Genomic DNA, 5,000 nt, shown 5'->3' on the forward strand with positions numbered 1-5,000 from the left:
ATGATATACCAAACATCATCAAATGCACCTACCACTTCAAACATTCTTCGCACACACACACACACACACACACACACACACACACACACACACACACACACACACACACAGCCATGCTCAGCTTAGTGTGTTTCCTGCGAAGGCGTGGTCCGCACCATCTGCTCACCCCAGGAGTAGCCGAGCTGTGACTCGAGCAGGGGGATTAGTGTTGTAGCGCCGGCCGGTCCACCCCCACCCCTCCACTGCCGGGCTTCCTGCCCACCACCCCACTCCTCTGTGCCTGCCAGCAGCTCCGTCCCCCTCCCAAACCCCTCTGCCATTGCCAGGACACGCCCGTCTCCACACCCGTGCCCATATCTGCTGCTACTGACCATGCCGGACGCGCGTCTGCCCACCTAATCCCGCTAACGTGTCTGAGCCGCCGCGGGACTCGGCCATAAGCCGTCAGGTGTGAACTCGGTCGGATCTGTTCTCTTGTTGCTCATGTGCCAGGGAGACGAATTGGATTAAAGCAAGGGGGTCCCCCTGCCTTCCAAAACCCCTACGCAGGGAAGATCAGGGTAGCTGTTAGCCAGACTAGGCCTCAGTAAGTACTACCCCACTGAAGTTCTTAGGATTCCATTCTGTTGCTCCGTAACTGTAGTTCCGAGGGTTCTGGAGTTCTATGAGGGTTCTAACACTGTTATTGCCTGGATGGGGGGGGGGGGGGTTCTTCGATCATGACTCTGAACTCCAGGTTACATTTGGCATTTGGATGCATGCTAACCTTAAGCAATGTGTCTAGGCTCACCAAGCTGGGAAACTCACAGCTATTACAGCTTAGGTGTTCCATAAGTGCTGTCTTGCACTTATATGCTGGGATTGCTGATGAAGCAAGCTGCATCAAGAACTCAGGTAATGCCCAGGTAATGTCAAGGTAACACTGAGGTAACGCCCATGTAACAGCCAGGTAATGCCCAAGTAACGCCCAGGTAACCCCCAGGTAATGCCCAGGTAACCCCCAGGTAATGCCCAGGTAGCCCAAAGGTAATGACCAGGTAATGCCCAGGTAACACCCAGGTAACGCCCAGGTAACGCCCAGTGCATGTTACATGACTTGGTGACTTCAGGACCAGTAAACATAAAAAGGCCTTAGAACATTTATCAAGCCTAAGAAGGTACAGCACCACAATGTATGAGTAAATACCTTATTTATCTGTTGCCACTTTCTGGCCTTTCTGGTTTTCCTCCATGGAAACCCACTTCCTTAAAACACAGCCAATGTCCACTAAACGTGAGCTCACACGAGCGCTTTGGCCCCTGGGAAATATTTGGCCCCTGAGGAATATCCAGCTCCTGGCAAATATTACCCAAATTCTCGCATGTTTCATTACATGGACTGACTGACTGAATGGACCGAGCACTGGGCTCAAATTGGTCAAGCGGTAAACGGACAGGCGACTTACGGCTTCGGGTTGGTTGAGTGGGACGGCTCCGCACTAAGGATCAGGCACAAGTTGGCGTGAAGCTCCATGTGCCACAAGTGATCTTGGGGTCAGACATGGAGGAGTCCCTCTGCAGAGGAAACACAGACATCACAGACACCGAACCTCGGTAGAGAACACAGACGTGCCGTTTATATTGCTGTTTATATCACATTTATTATATGCTGTGATGTAGCTTTAGCACGCTGTCTCTCCTCTCTTTCTCTCTCTCTCTGCTCCCTCTCTTTCTCTCTCCTCTTTCTCTCCTCTTTCTCTCCTCTCTTTCTCTCCAGCTCCTCCTGAATTCAGATGTCCCGAGGAAAAATGTCCCAAAGACCTTTGCTCCAAGGAAATAAAAGTGTTCTTAAGGACGCCACTAAAATCACACATAAAGCACTTTTAATGCGGCAGCCGGGCAGGTTTTTATTACGGTTTCTCTTCATTGCCAAAAGCCACTGCTGGAAATGATGCCCCACTTGCCGAAACTCTGCTCAATAACTGAACAATCATCCTCACAAATGTCAAACATCCAACATCAAAACCAAACTCTCCATTTAAAACCATGTAATCTTACATCAAAACCCAACTTTGCCTCTAGACAGCACACAAAATCCATCAAATACGCGTACACTACAACATAGCCATTGTACACTATAAAAAAAAACCTTCATGCAGTGGGGGGGAAACCTCTTTAGACCCCCCCCCCCCCCGGGATAAGGCTCAACCGTTGTATGTAAACAAGCCTCTTCAGTAGCCTGGAGGACGAGGACATGGATGTAGAGATCTCGTTCTTAGACCTTCCACCACCGTGCCGACACACACTCCTCTCCTCTGTTTAGGAAGGGAGAACACGTACGTCGGTACAATAGTACTGCAGAGTCTCAGGCCGTTCGTGAGCCACGGACCAGAGCAGTGGAAAGTGACATCTTCCCGGACGCCGTCATCCAGCCCACACTACAGTACATGGTTGCGCTTGACTACCGCATACAGCATGAAAAAGCCCACACATTTCAGTCCAGTCGAAAGGAACGTGACACGCCCTATTCCTACGGCGAATATCCTCAGCTGTCGAGATGCTGACCCCATCAGGGCAGTGGAACAGTCCCTGATCCTCAATACGTCTCCTTTGTGTCTCGCGCGAGCAAATGATATTGTTGGCTATGACCATATCGATGATCTCCTTCTCTTGTGCTTCTGAAAATAGCTTCTGCCTCCTGTCAGGTTAGGCGGTCACCTCTCAGTTCTGTAAGGTCCTGATGGCGTTACTGTAAACCGTCCATTTTAAAACAGTGACTCCAAATTACGGTAACCATATGCGATCTGCATTTCAGACAGCATGCGGGACTAAAGAGCAGTGCACAAATCTCATCAGAAAGTTACCGTCTCCATATGCTCCTTCCTCTTCTTCCTCCATGTTGGCATCTTTTTTTCTTCTGCCTTTGGGTCTTTGTGGGCCCAGTGTTGCGAAACGAGTGATCTGACCCATGGGCGCTGTATCTGTCTTTCCTGAGCTTCTGATTGGTGTGCGAACAGTTTTGCCGTTTCCACCTGGGGAGCTGCGTGTTAATCAGGTTCGAGCTGTGATAGCCTGAGGTGATGATATCGGATGCCAGCGCATTGTAAATGAGCGACTGGTACAGCCAGTGATATATGAAGGTGTTTGTGCACAGGGTTTTTTTTCCCACAGAAAGTTCAACAAACCCAAACATGGGTGAAATCAGGAGAGCAGCATTTACAGTTTGGGGAAACGGTCCTGGGTTTTGGTGGATGGCAGATGGGGAAGTTTGGTAAAGAGACCCACTTATGGCTTTAAGGTGAACCCAAATAACCTCTGCTTCACGTTACGCTCCCACAAGAGTTTGGCGGAAATCACAAAAATGCTCGGACGCGGTTATTTCTGAAGTGTGTTGCCGTTACAGCACCATTTTTAGAAATTAACATGAAAATCAAATTTCTCAGGGCGCTGGCTGAGGATAATAGCCTTAGACAGTGTTGGTTTTGGTTCGGCAGGGCCCGTTTCAGCCCAGGCTGAACGGGACCTCTGAAGAAATGTCCGCATTTCCAGTCTAATGTATGATATGTATCTAATGTAGTGTAATAATCCTTAATTAAAGCCACATGACAGGATGAAGGAGAATATCTCTGTATCTGTATGGCAAACAGATTGTATATATTACAGACTGATGCAACAAAGCCCATGGGTATGTGTGTGTGTGTGTGTGTGTGTGTGTGTGTGTGTGTGTGTGTGTGTGTGTGTGTGTGTGTGTGTGTGTGTGTGTGTGTGTGTATAGATGCACTGCCTGGCCAAAAAAAAAAGAAGGTCACACACTCTAATATTTTGTTGGACCGGCTTTAGGTTTGATTATGGCACGCATTCGCCGTGGTATCGTTTCCACAAGCTTCTGCAATGTCACAACATTTATTTCTGTCCAGAGTTGCATTAATTTTTCCCCAAGATCTTGTATTGATGATGGGAGATTTGGGCCACTGCGCAAAGTCTTCTCCAGCACATCCCAAAGATTCTCAATGGGGTTCAGGTCTGGACTCTGTGGTGGCCAATCCATGTGTGAAAATGATGTCTCCTGCTGGTGAACCACTCTTTCACAATTTGAGCCCGATGAATCCTGGCATTGTCATCTTGGAATATGCCCGTGCCATCAGGGAAGAAACAATCCATTGATGGAATAACCTGGTCGTTCAGTATATTCAGGTAGTCTGACCTCATTCTTTGGGCACATAATGTTGCTGAACCTAGACCTGACCAACTGCAGCAACCCCAGATCATAGGCTTGTACGGTAGGCACTAGGCATGATGGGTGCATCACTTCAGCCGCCTCTCTTCTTACCCTGATGCGCCCATCACTCTGGAACAGGGTAAATCTGGACTCATCAGACCACATGACCTCCTTCCATTGCTCCAGAGTCCAATCTTTATGCTCCCTAGCAAATTGAAGCCGTTTTTTCTTAAACACAGCTGTTTAGTCCCAATCCCTTGAGCTCCCTTCGCATTGTGCGTGTGGAAATGCTCTTACTTTCTCTATTAAACATATCCCTGAGTTCTACTGTTGTTTTTCTATGATTTGATTTCACCTCACGTTTAAGTGATCACCGATTACGATCATTCAAGATTTTTTTCCGACCACATTCCTTCCTCGAAGATGTTTCCCCACTGTCCTTCCACTTTTTAATAATGCGTTGGACAGTTCTTAACCCGATTTTAGTAGTTTCAGCAATCTCCTTAGATGTTTTCTCTGCGTGATGCATGCCAATAATTCGACCCCTCTGAAACAGATTAACATCTTTTCCACGACCACAGAATATGTCTTTCGACATGGATGTTTAACAAATGAGAAGCTACTCACTGCATCAGTTAGGGTTAAATAACTTGTTGCCAGCTGAAACATAATCACCCATGCAGAAATTATCCAATGGGAGGCTCTTACCTATTTGATTAGTAAAATCCAGGTGGTGACCTTTTTTTTGGCCAGGCAGTGTGTATATATATATATATATATATATGTGTGTGTGTGTGTGTGT

The 5,000-nt window shown here is 47.6% G+C and overlaps 1 long non-coding RNA gene across 1 annotated transcript in view; it reads right to left on the reverse strand.

The window, feature by feature from the left end:
• The window catches only part of LOC145651266 (uncharacterized), a 26,074-nt gene that overhangs the window by 13,579 nt on the left and 7,495 nt on the right, over window positions 1-5,000 (reverse strand). The window contains exon 2 of the long non-coding RNA XR_014117109.1: window positions 1,446-1,554. This is a non-coding gene — a long non-coding RNA (uncharacterized LOC145651266). The remainder of the gene's footprint in view (window positions 1-1,445; window positions 1,555-5,000) is intronic.

The sequence above is a fragment of the Electrophorus electricus genome, chromosome 15, assembly GCF_041902795.1.
Source record: "Electrophorus electricus isolate QZ-2024a chromosome 15, ASM4190279v1, whole genome shotgun sequence".
Classification (NCBI taxonomy): domain Eukaryota; kingdom Metazoa; phylum Chordata; class Actinopteri; order Gymnotiformes; family Gymnotidae; genus Electrophorus; species Electrophorus electricus.